Source organism: Venturia canescens, chromosome 4, assembly GCF_019457755.1.
Source record: "Venturia canescens isolate UGA chromosome 4, ASM1945775v1, whole genome shotgun sequence".
Classification (NCBI taxonomy): domain Eukaryota; kingdom Metazoa; phylum Arthropoda; class Insecta; order Hymenoptera; family Ichneumonidae; genus Venturia; species Venturia canescens.
The window spans coordinates 11,531,606-11,550,679 of NC_057424.1; the positions used below are offsets into that span (position 1 = coordinate 11,531,606).

Consider the following 19,074-nt stretch of genomic DNA (forward strand, 5'->3'; position numbering starts at 1 on the left):
TATATATAGTGTCTAATACTCCCGCGAATGTAGAGCTGCCGATACACCATTATACCGGGCACAGGTCTAATGCCTCTCGAGAATAGGAGGAGGAAAAGGTGGCTGTTGAAATTTACATACATGGATATATATCTATGGACGGATACAGGCGTACGAATATTCTATATAAGTTTGCGCAGAGCCTTGCTTACACTCGTTAATATTTGGTACACTATTAGGATTATTTATATCCATAAGCGCAACTTTCCTCGAGCTTTTTTATACGAACGTATAATCTCGATAATTCGATACCGAGGACACGAACGAATCGTACAATCTTCGGTTGAAATCTCCGGAAAGCGTTTGTGGCTATGGAAATATGTGAATGCGCGATAATCTTGGGCCGAAAATCAAATTAATCGCTCGCTTCGTGCGGTAATTCGTTGCTTCGTCGTGAAAATTACTCCAAAACGTTGTATGTATTTTACTCGTTTGTTCTACCACTCGTGTGCAGTGGAGATTAAGCAAAGGTAAGAATCGTGTAGACAGAAATTTATTCACTATATTTCCAGCATTTTCATCGGAACAATGGAGAAGAATATAGTTGGAGCTCACAATACTAACGTATGAAAAACAGTGGATTCCTAGCAGCCCAGAAGCTCCTATAATTTCCGTAACTTTGATGTATAAAAGTTAAGAGTTATGTAAAGTTTACACGTAAGTTACGAAAATAAGCCAAGTGTATTTGCTGCTTTTTTTTGTACTCAACTTCGTCAATTAGTTCCAACGGATTAATCCGTTTCGTTGCCCACGTCAGAAGGATTTTATAAAGTGATATTTTATCAGTATCGATGCTAAATGTCGCGTGGAATCTTTCAAATGAAAATACTCGCTATGGCACTGGACATTTTTAGCCCATTTATCAGGATCACGGAATATTACGATGGGCTCCATGTCCCTCCGCTCCCTCCCTCATTTTTTTCCATCCTTCTTTTTCCGCGCCAGACGTACAGTGCAGAAATAGTGCAGAGGATATACAAGCATAGAGAACATGAGAAGAGCTTTGGATGGCGTCCTCTAATTTTGGAGCGCACATCAGCGGACCAGCAACAGTGTATCCTGTCAGATATTTGCGCCTGTATTCGTTCCCTTGTGCGAGTATGTTCTTTTCTCTTTTCTTTTCATCATTTCAGCCACCCTCTATCCCTCCGTCTTCCACCGCTTCTGGCCTCTGTCTAGCATTCCTTTTTTATCTCAGGGAAACATATTTAAATTACCTTTTGCTAATAAACACCGCGGCGTTCGAACAAAGAGAAACCGTCTCAAGAATCACGCGCATCGATTAATAATGTAACAACAAACTCCGTGCCGCAGAGATATCGAAAACACGTCAACTCACCGTTGGAACAACCTTTTTACTAGGACATCCGGGAAGGAAAAAATGCGAGACTGAAAAAGCAACAGGCACTTCAATAATTATATCAAGCATTCAGAGTTTGCATTATTAGTGATTTCACGAGCGACAAATTCAAATGATTACGCGACGTATCGTTATATTTCACTGAAAGTCATTAACTTTGCTCAATGAATCCACGGCAGACGGGGCCCCATTCGTTTTTATTGATGCTTTACTCTATTATTTTCGCACAATTTCCGACGAAAACATGAATTATTATCTGAAATTAATGACGATGATCAAATAATCGTTACATTCGAATATTTCGGTCCGAAATTCCATCAATCAATTAGGCAATTTTTTCATCCATTTTGATGAAGGATAAGATTGAACTTGGATCTTTTATCTTCGTAGAAAGGTGAATCCAATAGCGAGGATATTCGATGTTCCAACACAGTTTTGGTGATGTCTCCAATTGGCGATTGATTTTCTTCATTTAAATCTAGAAACGGTATCAAATTATCCGCCCGCACTCAACAGACCGTGAATACAAACATGCGCGTGTACACATCGGCTCCCTCGATGTCGGATTATTCTTCTGGTCGGAATTCATTCGCACCGGTTTCCTTGACGAGTTAATTAGCCAGCTCGACTCTCGATGATGATAATTGTGATGAATTTTCCCACGCGAAAAATACGTGACTCAATCGTTGTTGACGAAGACCCTGAAACAAAAGAGTCAGACACAAATTATTTATCTGAATCGATCACGCAGTTCTCAAGTTACTCGGATCTTCGGATGCATTTGTGTAACTTTGAAGAATTTGTTTCTTGACAGTATTCAATGAAAACTTTCGACGATGCATTTTTTTCTCTACTACATACGAAACGGAGTCAACGATGCGCGATTCTGACGCACACAAAATGAAAATTTTGCTCACATTCAGACGATTTTATAAAAATGATTGTATAGGAAAAGTGATCGTACGAGTATTAATTTTCACGACTAGACAACAATTATTATACATTTCCCAAATATGCGAGCCTTTTTCCAGCGACTAAGCTCCGATGACAGTTATTTTCCGATACAATAAAATAAATTTGACTAAAAGATCATTGAAAAGCATTGAAACTTGGAAAATGAATATTGTTTTGCCTATGATTGGGATAACCTTTCATTTTTCGAAACTACATTGACGTTGATTGCAATCACGGATTCAGAATAATTTGCCTGTTAAAGGAAACTAAAAGCTTCCACGATAGCCAGCGACTTTAGTACAGAAAGAATTGCTATCACGCAATAAATTTAGCAGTGCATAACGCTCCTCTGAAAAATGAGCATTGTTGTGTCAGAGAGCACCGGTTTATGTATACAGTAAAAAAGAAACGAAGCTTCCAGACGAGCTTTTAAATAGAAAAACCGAAAGTTTTTTAACAAAAAGTTTGGGACATATACATACTTATTTAATAGGAATGCACTACTTAGATATGTACCTCATCCCGTAATGTAATTACATCAGAGCTTTTTGATGCTCTCCAGCAGAGTTTCAGTGGTGCTCACTCTATAATGCTTTTTGGAACGGAGAGCATCCTGTACAGGTATTATAATGATACTGGATATTATCGCTGTGGGATTAACGAAATGCAACGCAGCTTGCATCATCCTCGCTACATTGCTCATTCACGCGCGCACGTACATTCGCACATTCGTGCTTTCCTCTGACACCCTCTGACGCTCCCCCTCATCATCTCTTTCTCTCGTTCTCTAATTTGCAAACTTTTTGTACGGGCATCATAGGTTTCGGGGTTTTTACGTGTGTACGTGTGTCAGTTTTTTTTCTCTAGTCAACGTGAACCCAACGTGAAGCGGAACGGGGCGGCTCGGGGCTGGGATGCGGGGCGACAGAGGAGGCTCGAGAGCCGTAACACAACGCGACGTAACGTAACACTGAAAAATAATAGGTTGACGAGAGGTACGAGAGGTTCGAGGGTGGTGGCGTATACCTTTGGTGGCGTTACTGCGTTCCAAGAGGAACGAGGAGGCAGGAGGGAGGCGCGGAGAACAGTGGATTCGAGCGAGGACGAGAGCGAACGGTGAACGCGCGAGGGTGTCCTGTTCATTATGCAGCGATGGCAGTGCAACCGGCCCGTTGCTTTTCCTGTGGTACGGTGGAAGAGGAACCGGTGCAAAGTACAATCGGAACGACTCTCTCGGTTAATGAGTTCGAGGGACAAAGCGAAAAACGTACATTAAATAATGCGCGATGTTAAATGCTGTGATGCGCGATGAAAAACGAGACAGATAGTTCGGAATGCGTTTCCGAGGATCTCGGAGACCCGAGAATCACAGAGGGACGAGAAATCAAGCGCTTTTGCATTACAAAAATATGTGATTCTTCAATTATTCAAAAGTTTCAATCACTCCTTCAACGCGTCATCTGTTGATTCCACTTCTCAGTATTACAGTCAAGTCCTTATCTTCACGCTTAAAAATTCATGAAAACCCGAACACTTGGAACGAGGGCAGCCTCCCAACCCCATACATAAACATAAAAAATATTAAAAGTTACAGATCGGTACTTTCTTCGTCTCTGTGATCGAGAATCTCGTGAGAAATTTACGTTTGAAATTCTTCTGCACTCTCTTTTACTGTTTACTGCAGGAGAGAAATCTTCAGTCAAAATCCGTTCGAAGGGAATATCATTCGTTGATTAATTATAGAAATAATGGAAAAAATCAGCTATGAAACTAGTAAGCTCGAGAATAAAGTACGAGTATATTACTCCGAATAATATCTGCAGCTCTAGTTATAAAGGAACATATCTGGTCGAGTTGACTCACCCTGTATTTTATCTAAACTTTCATCTAACTTCCCCTATTCATCTAATCGACCTCACCCCTATGTTGGCCCCCACTATTTTCTACGAAAGACTAGAAGGCGCAACAAAAGTGGGGGAGGGGGTCGCGACCGGTGGAGAGGGTTGGTTGGCCGCACACAAAGACAGCAGCCGACGAACGAGTGAACCTCCACCCGGCGTCGGAGCAGAGGGGGTTGGGAACGAGTCCCCTTAATAACTGCGCCGGCGATCAAGACCGACGTAGGGGATCGTGTGGAAAAGTTGTGGAGGGAGAAAAACAGTAAAAGAATAATAAAAAGAAAAGAAACGAATGTGAAATAAAATAAGACGCGACAAAGCGTTTTTCTCATTTATTTTTCCACCACTACACGCCTTTTCCGCGACAGCCACCAGTTGAACTAAACTCCCGACTGAACTTTTTCCTGTCTTTCTTGCTTCAGTTTTCTTTCACTATTGCAATGAGAAACCAATAATCGCTCGAAAGACGCGTTTAAATGCCAATCTTCCAGGACAAAGGCACTTCTTTTCTGAATCGTGTTAATAGATTTTCGGCGAGGAACAGAACCTGTTATTCTTGTATACACACTGAGGTATCTCGACAGTCAAACCAGCCGTTTGTCCCTCGCATTTGCATACTCGAAGGAAGACGCTTGGACCAGTGGCGCGTAACCGAAAAGTACCGATAAATTTAAACCCGAAAGAAAGCATCCGGACTAAAAAAACTGAGGATTTTTCGAAAGTAATTGTGATTCTTCGTTTTTCGATTTTAACGAATCATACGAAAAAATTCTTCGTCAATTACAGTTTCTAACAATACCACCTGAGATAAGCCAAAACTTTAGAATTAGCGAAAAAACCACAAAAACATTTGGCAGCATTCCGACGTCGACGTCAGCTCATCGGGGTGCGAGACCACTTTTTGATCTTCGTCTCTGCTCATTCGATTGCTCTCGTTCAAATTTTTACTAAATGTAGTATATTTCTCTCGTTTTTTAGTATAAAAACTCACACATATTTTGGACGGGATTCAAACGAATTATACTTTTGACAAGATTATAACAGTGATCCAGAGATTAACAAAGGCTACACACTCGGTGAAAAATTCAATAGCCACGAGACGACGATACCTCAAGACGATAATTCTATGCCCATGTTCATAGTACCTGAAAAGATATAATTGGTGATATCGATTGTTATTCTTTTTCTTCAATCCGTCGTATGTGTTTTGGAAATAAAAAAGGAAACCATACGTGCACATATAAAAAGGAATTTTTGTATAAAGTTTTGCTTAACGGGGATTAATAGACATTGGAGATGTGATTCGCATCGGAGCAAAAGCGCTTGAGCGTACGTGAAAGAGAAGAACCGTCGGAGCCCGCCGGGAGGAACGTTCTCCCGAGGTGGGGTGAAGAGTTAACGCTGGCTTTCCAAGAGGGTGGACGCGACTGTAAAGTATCAGGTGTATATGTGTGCGGGTGGGTCCGGTGGGTCGCTAATGCAAAAAGGTGCCGGAGGCCTCGCTCAATAACGGCGACACGGCGCAAGCGCTTTCATTTTGTTTTTCCTACTTCCTAGTTCCAGCCCCTCACAGTCATCCACCCCCTCGCGCAGTGCTTTCCTTTTTCCAAGATGGCCGCACAAAGTCATGACGACGTCGGTAACTAGTCTCAGGAGATGGTAAGAAATCTACCGTGCCGACGTTTATTTATCAAACGACTCCCCTGGATTCGTCCACTACGGGGCGCCTCGGCACTCTTCTCTGCTTCTTTCTTGTGAACCGAGTGGCGGCACGCAGCACTCACACACGAAGGACGGAAAGTCGGAGCGAGAGAAAGCTCGAAGAGGCGAGAGAGAGAGAGAGAGAGAGAGACGAACAGAAAAAATGTCTTCTGTGAACAATTCTTCCAAAGTATTTCGAAAAATGCGAGCCTGAATTTGCGGCTTTGGAGTGCATTAGCCATGAAATCTTTCAAATCGATAGTGCGCGAGCGACAAGTTTTCACGAGCACACCGCCCAAGTCCTGAGCTTTCCTCCTTCGCACCGAGAACTTCACTAACCGTGGAAACGACTTTTGTTATAATTAATTTAAATTTTCCAAACACCAAAAATCGTACTCATCGATAAAAAACCATTCAATACTCATTTGTTTTCTCTAAAGAAAAGCCTCGACAGGTTCATACACTTCGAGCCGGAGGAATAAGGAAAAATCCGTGACCACAGTCTCCGTCTCTGTCGCTTTTTTTTTCGTTACGAATTTTAATTCGAAATCGTTTACAGCGACATGGAAACAGGATCGATGATGCTTTATATGCAGCTTTCTGGACTCGCTTATTTTCCTGATTTCACGAATACGTGAACGTGCAAATGAGTGCATGTCAAAAGTGTGTAGTTCGATGAACCGTTGAAAATCTTCGACCGGAAAAATTGACAGCTCGCTACAAATATAATTTCTATTTTACTAAAAAATTGATGGTACACCACGAAGCGGGGAAAGTTCAAAAAGCAATGATCTCCATTAAAGCATTTCGTGCTTTCTCGTTTCATGTTCACATGACATCGAAATTCAAGCTACTCTTCCTTCTTTGCTTCTGTGTCCTGTTAATATTGTTCACAAAGTTTGACCACGTCGTCGCATTTGCTGAATAACTCACGTTGAAAAGAACCCCCCAGGAGTTCCGTTTTGTAAAATGAGCAACGTGCTACCAAGCTTTCACATGAATGAACAATTTCTATGAAACTTTCGACGCTCTCTGCCTCAATATTCTCTCAGACCCAGAACTAATCCGGGCTTGTCTCATATTTTGGAAAACTTACATATTTATATTTATCGTTGGTTGTAAGGCTTTTGTTTCATATTCATAATATTCCAGGGTCCGAGAGCTTCGCAATACTCGCGGTAAAACGCAAAAACATTATGAAATTTTGGAAAAAAAAAGCAACTTATGTAGGACAACTTTAACATGAGTTCGGGGAAGTATTTTTTATTTTTATTTTTATTTAAAAACTGCCTGATTATAGGCATCGGTGGAAGGACTATTGGAAGGAGTGTCAAAAGATAGCAGACTGAAGCGTGACGAAAAGATTAAAACCCGGTAGAGTACGTGATCGGCATAATCCCGTTATTCTGCTTCCTCTTCGGATTCTCCGGGCGGCGTACAAAGGGACATTTTTTCATAGGTGCGATTTCAGCATTATTCCTCGAAATTTTTGGCCAACAAATTTTTTGTTCCTAGACTATAATGATAAGAGTGCGAGTGGGATGTGCTGCGGAGATGCGGAGAATAGGCGCGATGGGGGAAAGAGAAATAGAAGTAAAACGAATGGGAGAGAGGCAAAACCGCTTTTCGCAATAAAATCTACACTGAGCCCGGTTCCCCAGACTCCGGGGGCTAAAATATTGCCGCGAATTATCATACCATCCGAAATTAAAGGGTTGAAATTTCGCCGCGGAGACTCTCGCAGTGGATGGTAGCACGGGAAGAGGGGGGGGGGGGGGGGAGGAGGGGGATTTGAACGCCTGAAACAGAGAGAGCGGACGGTAAAAAATAATGTTTTCTCCTCTTTCTCTCTCTTTATCTCCATTTTGCTCTGTTCGGTGCTCACGCAGTACGAACCTGCTTGAATACTGTCCCTTGCTTGCTAGTTTGCGATATACGTATATGCATGTACGCGGGCGGGCTAGGAGCTTTCGATTCAAGCATAGCTTTGCCTCTCTTTCTCGCCGGTCACTGGCAATGCGCACGGACGGTAGAGTCTCTGCTCGACGAGCTCTCCAAAGGGAGGTTTTTCGTTTATATATATGAACGTGGATAGATGAGGGTGGAAAAAGGGTGGATGAAGAGGACGCGTCTATATATTATAGCGCTGGTGGTGGAGTTCGAGTTGGGTGAAGGCTAGACCCGGGCGAAACGCTGGAGGGAAAGAGCGAAATAAAAGAGCGCGAGAAGAGACGAGTGGAAACGAAGCGTGTGAGGGCGAACGAACGAAAGCTAAAACGAACTTTCGCATGGGAGAAAGTGAGAAAGGGAACTGCGCGCATTATCCAGTCTTCATCCCTTTTTGCGCATTTTCCTCTTTCCCAGTCTCCCGCGCTACTCTATTTCTCCTGGCCGGAGCGAGCGGGCGTGTATTTTTCTCCTCCCTCGTTCGCTCTTTAACCCGTAGTTTCGTCGGCGCTTCTTCTCTCTCGTTTTCCTCATCTCTATCGAGCTCTCGTACCCCGAGCCATCCCCGGCGTATACGCATGTCCCTAGCGTCCTCTCTGCCACTTTTCATACATACATTCTCGCATACTCTCACTTGCACTCGTTCACCATGCACGAATAAGCACCTCCAATTTTTCTTTTCAAGCGTCGGCGCAGCCACGCCCACGATTGCAATGGCGGTGCGGAAAATTCGTTTCTCTCTTTCTCTGCGTCTCCCCCTGTCGCTGGGCCCCCTGCCCGCGCCCCCTTCTCACTTCCCCACCGTCTTTTCTCTTTCTATGATAACCTATGATACTCTACGATAAAATAATCCACTATGATTTTTCTTTTTAGGCTTCCTTTATCATTATCATTTTCATACTTTTATTTGTTCTCTTTAATATTGTTTTTCTTATTTTGTGTGTATGTGTGCGTGTGTGTGTGTGTGTTTTTTTCAATCTTTGTATACTTAATATTCTGCTACGAGTATTTTCGTATTCAATCAGATTATTATTATATTTTCTATACCGAGCTACACGCTCGTACTTAGAATGCGTATTTCAGCGTTTGCCCCTCAGCTTACGGAGACATGATAAATTTATTTCTCCCTCTGCCTGCCCCCCGGCCCCGTCTCTTATTACCTCCCTACTCTCGCTCTTTCTCTTTTCATCGCCCTCACACATGCACAGAACCAGACACGCTTTGCAGGCAAAAAGGGATACGATATGCGGTAACCTTTCACCCGCACACGCGGTACCGCGACTTTTTCTCTCGCTTTCCTCACACGGATGGGGTTCGTCGAGGGTACTCGTACCCCCCTATTTTCGAATCCCTTCCTTCGCATCGGTACTTCCTCCTTTTCTCTGCTTTCTGTCTCGCGCTTTTTCTCCCGCTCGCTGGAACGATGTCGAGGCTGCTATTTCTGCATCTCCGCCCTTCCTCCTTCCGCGAGCAAGCTCGTCTCTCGCACTGCGAACAACCCCTCCGCAACCCTTATCCACCGGCATCAAAAGCTTCGTGCGGAGTCGGCTCCGTCAGTCGGCGTCTCCATGTACCCGTCGGAGAGCAAGCTTCCTCGTTTTTTTGTCCTTCGTTTTGAGCCCTCTTTCGTCAGCGCTCTCCTACTCCCAATACGACCACCGCCACTTTCCCAGGAGTGTATTTTCAGAGCTACCCTTTTCGGTTGCCCCGGGTTATGTCCTCATAACGTACACAGAGCGTATCTTCGTGTACGCCCCGCCCTCCCTTCCGCTCATTTCGAAACTAAGTCTACGATATTCTAGCCTCCGTACCCAAGTATTTACGGAAATCACTTTAGCAGGAGCAAAAATATACGCAAGAGATCGAGTCGAGGTGAAATAACAGAATCGTAGAGCCGCGGCCCTGGTAAATTTCTAATGAAAAACCACTTTTTCTCCGTTCCATCTCAGACCGTACAAATCGATTGTTCACGGCTTCGATACTTATCCGGGAAATGATTCCGATTGCAGCTTCTCGTTCAACGGAAACGTCTTCGCCGCGTCACCCTTGCCAGTTTCATTTCAGTAAGTCACCGCGATCTTTTGATGGTTCCATTCAACGACAACTGTGATGAACCCCAGAAATCTGAGTCGTGCACGAACTTTCAAAAATCAACATTTTTTCGAATCCCCAGTTGGAATAACAAATCGAACTGATGGAAATTCGTGAACACACAGTGCGTCTGTACGCCCCTGCTACGCGGTGCGGCTTTCCCTGCTGCGTGTAACATTCCCAATATTACAACGAAACTCACCGATACAGCTGCTTCGACGTAAATACAAAATGTCCTCGGTCAACTTGGACGCGACTCACGTGTTTCATGCACATTTCAATAAGCATATCTCTATATCCCTCGCAACGTTTGGTCCCCGCTGCGGTCTCCCATAAGCGCTCCGAGGGCATAATAACTAAACATCGCCTGTATTTATGCACACTGGATCACGCAATACTGTATACTTACTCCGACGCGGAGCAGATAACAGATAAGGCAGTGTGTTTCTGATAACACTCGAGAGGCAGAGCTGCTGGTATTGACGCCGTTGAACGACGTCCATGAACACTTCGTCGCTATGAATTGAAGATAGGATCTCTACGCTCGTCCTCGTCCATAGAAAATCTTAGGTTTCCGATATTAAAATTGGCGCTGAGGGAGAGCTAACGGACACACTGTTTTGCGTGGAGAATAGAGGAACTGTCGAGAGCAGGACTATACGGACGGAGAGAGAGGTATAAATTTGGTTGGAATATGAGGGGGGTAATTCGACGAGCGGAGTTCCAGCAGTCGTTCCATGGAACGCACAACATCACTATGTTTCCTTTAAATATTGATGCATCCGGGCAGTAATAGGCAGCAAGCTGTAGATATCCCGAGTCCTCTTGCTAACGAATCAATCATTAATGACGTTCGAAATGTTCGAGCGAGCAATGTACGCACAAGACCGTGGGTATGCGGTGCGAGGGCTTACGTAGTGGATTTTCGATAATAATGAGAGTGAGAGAGTCGCGATCATTTGTGTTGATTTTCGACATACGCGTATATATTCTGCGAGATGCTTCGATTCTCGCGCGCCCTCTCTCATTCTGCCATGTGAAAGCGTCGAAATCGGTATGATGCCGGAACACTATTTCCGCGCCTGTTATTTACTGCGATCCGGTCACCATTATTTTTCGGAGTTGCTCAACGCGATTTTCTCCAGATACTCACCTTTGGCTTTCGCAGATTTGACCGAGCCCTTCGATCCAGTTGGTCGGAATAAAAAGCGCCGGGATTCGTCGGGGTTCCACGTGTACCCACGCGAATCGGTCGAACTTGGGGCTAATGTTATCATAAATATTAATGCAAAGCTTCCCGCTAATGGGTATCTATCGGGTTTAAGTGGATTGAGATTTTTTCGCGACGGGGCGCGGGGTCTCCTTCCAGCCGGTACGCACCTGCTCGTTTACTCTTTCCTTCGACGAAAAAATTCCGTGCATCCCACGGGGGAGATAGAGCGAGGGAGACGGCGAGGGCTAGCGAAGAGCGAGTTTTCCAACGCGCAGCAGCAGCGCGCCACCTTGTCAATGTGATTCCTCCCCGGCCGGGCGACGCGCTCGACGCGCAGGGATGAAAAAAAACGTCGAGCCAGAGAAGAGGGATAAAAATAGATAAAACTGCACTGAAAACAAAATAGATAAAAAAGAACGTAGCGGAGCTGCTGCACTCCGAGGGCGGGAGAGTGAAGAGAAATGTGAAATAGGAGGGGAACTCGCGTGGATACCGATCGGCAGGGGCACAGGAGGAGGACGAGGATGAAGGAAACCGAACAACGCAAGTCAATCGTGCGTCTCTTAATAGAAAAGTGGGGTCGATTTATGGGTTATAGGTAAATTGCACACTCTCTCTTCCCCCGTTTGACCCATCAAATCCTCCCTTCGCCGCCTCCGATCATCCGGCAGATATCGCTTTTTCCGTTTTTCTTCACACCAAAACTACCCTCCATCTCTCTTTCGGTTACTCTCACTCGCACCATTTTTTTCTCCTGCCTCTATATCGTCCATTTCATTCGGACCTGCTAACATATACAGCTGGCCCCTTCTCCCTCGCCCCCCTCTTCAAGGTTCGCCGTGATGTATACCTCGCTTGAGACACGTCTACCACGGGAGTGATTCGATCTTCGATTACGGTACTTTCTTCGCGTCGACGAATAAACGTACTAGCCGATGATTTCAAATCGATCCTCGCTCAGACCTCCAATCAACTTCTCAAGGATTCGTATTTTTTTATACTTTTCCAATCGTTACCGCTATCAAGCCGTGCAATTACGCTAATACGCTCCCACTTCGAAATCACCTCAGAAATTAGATGAATTAAGATTTTCGGTGACGACGAGATCTACGATTTTATAGCAATCCCCGAAATCGTGTTACTTGGAATGATAAAAAAATCGAAACTATCAAAAAGTTTGAGAGTTGAAGCTCCCACAACGGAGATCCTTGATTGCGATTGATTTCGATGACTTTTCTTAATCGTCGATTATAATTATTTGTTATTTTCGAAAAAAGAAGCAACTTTACTGCAGTAATCGATCATCCAATCATAGTGGGGTGTGGTAACCACGCGTTGCCACTGAAAAAGTTTTCAAAACAAACTTGGCATTACCATTAGTGATATCGTGGTAGTTTTACATTATTCTTTCCACGTGCATTATTTATTCTGTATCGATCTACATAATATACGAAATATAATGCAGCAGAGACCGAGATACAACGGTGTGTTCAGAAAAAGCAAGGGGCTGCAAATTTGGGTTCGAAAATGCTGAATTTTTTGATTTTTTCAACGATAACTCTTGAATTATTCGTCCCGCCTTCACAGTTTGCGTAAAGGATTCAAAATTCGTTGGATCCTAAATACAAATTGTTGTGAAAGAGAAATCGAGTGTCCGTGGCATCATCCGCCTTGGTGGAGCTTTTATCTCGATCGGATGAAAACAGAATAGAATAATTTGTGAGGCATTTCACATCGGTCTGGTATTCTCTACATCTGAATGGTAATTTTAACAAGCTTTTCGGAATCTTGACGGGAGCGATAGACAGCAAATCGTTAACAGAGGCAGAGCGAAAGATAAAAATGAAGGGATAAAAAGGAGAATGACAAAAAGTGGTTTGAAGGCGGATGAAATCCTCCGAGAAATTAGCATGTGTCGGTGTATTTCTACGTTTTATATTTGTTAAGTTTTTTCTTTGCGCTTCGAACGTAAAGTGTGCAGAGCACATGAAGCCACGAGGAAGGGTGAATTCGAGCAAAACAAGATGAAATGAGAAAGAAGAAGATAAAACGGGGCGAACAGAAGGAAAGGGAGAAAGAGAGTCTGATAATGTACAGAATGACCCGGGAACGGTTGGGTACCACAGAGCCGAGAAAGTCGATAGGTGGACAGACGTACCTCGTACCCACCCACCCACCCACCCACCATCGACCCCAACGGCTCAGCCCAACCGTAAAGGATGGCAATGAGCGCTGTTTAAATATATCCAGCAGAGAATGTTGAACAGTTTGATAACAGAAAAAAATAAAGCGAACGAAATGAAAACAGTAGAAAGAAAATGCTTTGAGTTTTTTCTTGCCGAGATGAACGTCAAGGGTAAAACCCTTTTTCTCTGGATGTGCGTACGTATCGTATCCTTTGCGGTATAACACGAATTCATTTTGTGCTCCGTGTGTCGAATAATGTTCAGCACGATTTTACTCGATACCCTTGCTTGTTCGAGCTAATATTGTTTTTACTTTTATTCATTCGTAATGGAATTAATCAGCAGGCATATTTCTACAATAATCCAAAACCATTTGACTACTCCGCAGCAATTTCTGGAACACGGAACCATAATACAGGAAAATCAACGTTCAACAACCTTTTAACCTGCTACTTCAAACATTGGTGAAAAATTTATTTCTGCAATTTATTCTGACGAGTTAGAAAATAAGAGGAGAATCAAAAATAAGACGTTAAAAAATAAAAAATAAGAAGAAGTAACTAAGTAAATTGACGTATTAAAAAAATAGAAAAAGTTCTTTTGAATTTCGTGTCATTGCCTTCTGTTCGATGAAGTAATAGGGTTCGTTACCTTGTAAAGTTGGGATGTGCATCAGGTAAGGTTATGTGATAAGCAGTTGGGATTTAATTCTGAGTCCAACTTTGATTTTACACGTTCGTCCTGTTTAAAAGGAATATAGGTTGGAGTAAATAAAATCATAAGTTAGAATATAAAATTATGAAAAAAGAGAAGACTGTAACCGACACTTAACCAAATAGCTTAAGCTTTAATTTGGTTTGCCGGTGCGTGGTTGGTTTGTGAATAAAATGGATTATTCCGATCAGAATGTTCTAAATAAAGTAATCTTAAGAAAAGGTGGCAAGCGGATAGCGTGGAGCATAATTGATTACGAATATTTTCATATTCGGTGGTTGGATTAAATTACGGAGATTGATAGTCATCAATTTCCGGGGAGTCAATAGGTATTCGAAAGAGATTGTACGAGGTTTTAACATGAGAGTCCGGGCGGGTTATCTCGTCTATGTAATCATTCATGGTTTTCGATATGAAACGATTGATTACTTACGTGTATCACGGTTATAAAAATAGTGAAAGAACGTATTTTTCGTGCAGTGATTAACGAATATTCAATCCGTAACCCTTGGGAATTTCCGAGGATTGGACATCACTCTTCTCAGGAAATGACAAATTATCAGTGAAGTTTCTTCAAATCTTCCTTAGTTTTCTTAGCGTCAAAGATCACAACTGTATTCATCCAACCAACAAACTATATAGAAACCCGTCGTTAAGGAAGAAAAAAATCAATAGTTTTTCTTTCTATACGATATATGCAGACAAAAGTTGAACATCTGATCATCAGCTCGCTCATTCTGCATTTCTTTTCGTGATAATAATAACAACAATTATAATGATGATAAATAACGTTTATTTTTTTAACACCTTCGTTGTTCTATTTCGTGAGAGAAATTTAATAATTCAATTTGTTTGGTACTTTTATCGAGTCTTTTGATGTTCAAAACTGTAGAATATTCATTCTTAAAAAAAATAAACCTTCAAAGCCAGTAAAGGGATTGGAGGCAGGAGAAAATTAGCAACAATTTTTTCTCTCGTGAATAAGGCCTCAAGTTTGACAGTAAAACAACTGCAGAACGTCTATTTCCACGGTTGAAAGGAAAGATGTAGACAAAATGTAAGATGCATGAGACTCGAAAGCCAGAAAATACAAAAGCTCCAACGATTTCCGGCCACAAAGCCCGCCTATCCGAGCTCATACGTTTTCAAGTTTCAGGAAATACAAATGCACACATGTGTACGTATAGTCAGTACCAACCTCTGGCACCATTGTTTCCGCCTCGGACAGAGCCAAGTGGCTACGTGCACCGGTCGGAGTAGCGTCTGTGCAGGATGAGTAGATTACGCTAGAGCTCTTTATCTTTACAACAATATACGAATGTAAAGGTCTACTGCACAATCGGATATGTACACACGTGCTAGTTGGAGCCAAAGAAACTTTTCGCCATAGTTTTAATACAGATTTCCCAAAAAAGACACCAGCCGAAAGTTGGGAAGTTGCTTTTCAACAATTCCAGGTAGCAAAGTTAATAGTGTCGGTTGAATGAATGGAAAAAACATTTCTATTCAATGAGTCAGCGTCTAACTACAGAATCGATTTGCAGTTGTAGTGGATGTTGGATAAAATTGAACCCTCTACGATCGCAGATTTCATTGGAAATGAGTTTGCAGAGTTTAAATAATGAAGTAATTTGAATCAATAGTAGTTTTTTATCGACTTTTCTAATTTTAACTTTGGCACGACAAATTTTAGCGACCAAAAGCTGTTTTCGCGTAAATCTTTCACGTGTTAATAGAAAATTGCAGGCAAAGTATCAAATATTCGATAATGTAAGCTGAAAAAGTGAGCGCGAATAGAAAAATTCATTCAGTCGCTTGGAATCCTATCGAAATAAGTCAGTGATTCATCTAGGAATGGAAAAATCGTTTTTTTTTTTCGGAAGAATTGATCGTGTCACCACAAAGTAACAAATTTTGTACTTTAAAATTGAAATTCAGCAGCAAATCACGAAAATAGTAACACTCTGAAAGAAAAAAGTGGTCTTTTTTGTCTGGGGGTTTCGAACGAACATGTTTCGCGGCATATATTCAAACAAGCAAGAAATATTCATTATGCATTACAGCGCATCGAAAATGGATGAAAATATCGACCAGTTCATCGTTCGAACTCGATAATAAGAAATAGAGAAACCTAGTTTTTTGCGAAGTCGTAGGGTGCCAATGTGCCCAAAACGAGATTCAAATTGTAAAATTTGAAAGCGACAGCAGAGGGCAGTAATCCTTGGGCGATTCTTGAGAACATTTTGACTCAAGTTCCATGGAAAAAGAGCTGATTCAATAGTAGCAAAAAGGTAACATTCACTGTGACGTTTGCGGCTGGAGGAAGAGGTTTGGGAGTTGGACTGGTGAGTGGGCGGATGGGAGAGATTCGCGCGAGTGGAATACCGGAAGCGGTGGAGGGATCTCGGAGGACGTTCATCAAAAATGCGCGTACCATTATAATTTTAAAGCCACTTTTTATCTTCAGCCTTACTCAAAAAACTGCAATGGTAATGCTCGTCTAGTCGTCGTCGACAGCGTTGCCATGGCCAACTCCGGTTGGGCGATTTACCGAACGGGGAGAGCGACAGGGAAAGAGAAAGAAAAATAAAAATTTATGCAGAAAAAGATGCGCGTTGGAGAGATCGGATTTTTGGGAGTGAGAAAAAAGCAGAATATGTCGAGGCGCATACAAGTACGAGGAGCAAAAGGAGCTCAAGAGACGCAAACGCAAACGATTCGGCACATGGAGAAATAAGCTTCGGACAAGGACAGATGCTAGAGTCGATTCTTTCCACTAGCGAAAGAGTGGGAGAGAGAGAGAGAGAATTGCGAAGCTAACTCGACGATTCAGGTAGCGAATATAAGGGCCAGGCCGGCTGTGAGGAGGCAAAAGAGAGAAATAGTCGAACGCAGGAAAGCAGCGGCCGCTCTTGTGCAGGACGGAGGATGGTCTGCGAGGTAGCAGCCCCACCAGAGAGCGGATGGGTCATTTATTTCCAACCCCCTTCGTGCCTCGAAAGCGAGCGCGCCCGGCATAATTTATCGCGAGGATTTTCGCGAAAGCACGCAGTAGCAACACCAAGGACCAGAGAGAACGCGCCACGGGATTGCCGCGAGCGTAAACGAGGACGAGAGGGCGCAAACGAGGAGAGAACCAAAAGACCTTCCCTGCGTGTATAAGCGAGAACCACGAGGATTGCCGACGGTAACCGACCTTTTACTCGCCGTTGCTACCTCTGCTTTTCGTTCGCAGAGCCAGAGGCTCGACGAACCAACCGAGGCTGCAGTCGACCGAAAGGATGAAGAAACTGGACGATGGGGGAAATGAACGCGAGACGGTTTTTCACGCTATAGGGAGATATTCGCCGAGCAGAGAGGCATTTTCCGAGCCGAAACGAGCGGCTAATAATACGAAACTATTGGCGAGCTTTGTACTCACCGAAATTCAACCTTTTCACTGAAAACCCACGAATTTAACGTCGTTCTATTTCGCCATGAGTCTCTCGTGGGCACGAGTGCTTAGCGAATTCATGAATAAACGTTATTGAAAAATTGGTGGATTCCTCAATCTCTGCTTTATTCTTCTATGCCGAATATCATTTTCAATTATCAATTCACTACTCTGTTACACTCTTCAAACGAATCTTACGATTAGGAAATTCATAGAAACCAGATGAAAGTGTCAAGAATTAGATTGAACGATTCTTCGAAACGATTGCCACGCTCAGCATCAACGTTAACATAATACTTCACTCTGAAATTCAGCTTTCGACTAGAGTCACTCGGAAACATGCAATCAACGCTTCCAATGCCAAAGCCAATCAGCTGTACGATAAATTTCATGTTACCCACACTCGAATTTATTTAAATTCGTACTAATATCGCTGATGGAAAACGTGTGGAGCCTATTCAAGTGTCGTTTCACACGTAACAGTTATTACGAATGATTCACAAATCTTTTGTAACCAGTTTATCAAAGTTCTCGAAATTTCGAGCGTCCGTCAGATTGTATAACACGTGAAAATTATAGTAATGAATATTCCTCGTTACCTGGTGGCATTTGGTAATGACAGAAACGCAATTACTTCGTCTTTTTTTATCGATCTTTCATTGGAATGATAAATTTACTTTTTATTAAGTGCATCACAGCGCACAGCGGATTTTTCTCGTGCTCCGATATCCATAGCGAAAGATTTCGATCAAAAATGATAAATTTTGGGAAAAGTGTACGAGTAAATAAGATACCACGGCCCGTCTTGATTCGCTCTGTCTATTTTTTTTTTCTACTTGGCGTCAAGACGCTGTCGCGTCTCTAGATAAGTTCTCATAATCAAGTTCGGATGCTTTGAAAAAAAAATAACATTTTGCACATGGATTTTGAATAATCTCGATAAAAAATCGGTCCGAGCGAATTTCATTTATAAAAAATTCTGTTCCACCTACGCGATGTGTCATTTTCTATAATGAATCAATATTCGTTGAATAGTGAGGCAACGCTTCAATATATTTCGACACAAGGAATTTGATAAAAATCGAGTTTCAGTGGATGGTGCTCTAATGCAATGATCGAATTCTAATTGACATGCTGAAGGATTTGCTGCAAGGGAGTTAGTTGAGTGAAAAACAGACCAAGAATTTTAGTTTTCTACTGTGATGAAGAATAAAAATCGAATTCGTGCCCAGCAAGAACGTATCGTAATTGAATAAACGGACAAACTGAAACGTTTAATCGTCCTGCTGCAGAGTCATCTTCAAAAGCAATAAATTTGACGAGAAATTCATTAGAGAGGGAAACATTTTGAAAAACAAGGGGCACGACAAGGATTGAATTCCTCCAATATCTCGAGGCTCATGACGGACAAGGTAACCCTGTAACCGCTTTTCACGATAATCGATTTCCTCTATCCTCGAGTGTAATTCAATACAGCTTAACGGGCAAGAAATCGGAGAATCCGATGCGATAGCGAACTTGTAGAAACTGAAGGCCAT

The 19,074-nt window shown here is 42.7% G+C and overlaps 1 long non-coding RNA gene across 1 annotated transcript in view; it reads right to left on the minus strand.

Annotated features, from left to right (window-relative positions):
• Positions 1-1,118: 1,118 nt before the first annotated feature.
• The window catches only part of LOC122410312 (uncharacterized), a 39,743-nt gene continuing 21,787 nt past the window's right edge, over positions 1,119-19,074 (minus strand). The window contains exon 5 of the long non-coding RNA XR_006260892.1: positions 1,119-2,100. This is a non-coding gene — a long non-coding RNA (uncharacterized lncRNA). The remainder of the gene's footprint in view (positions 2,101-19,074) is intronic.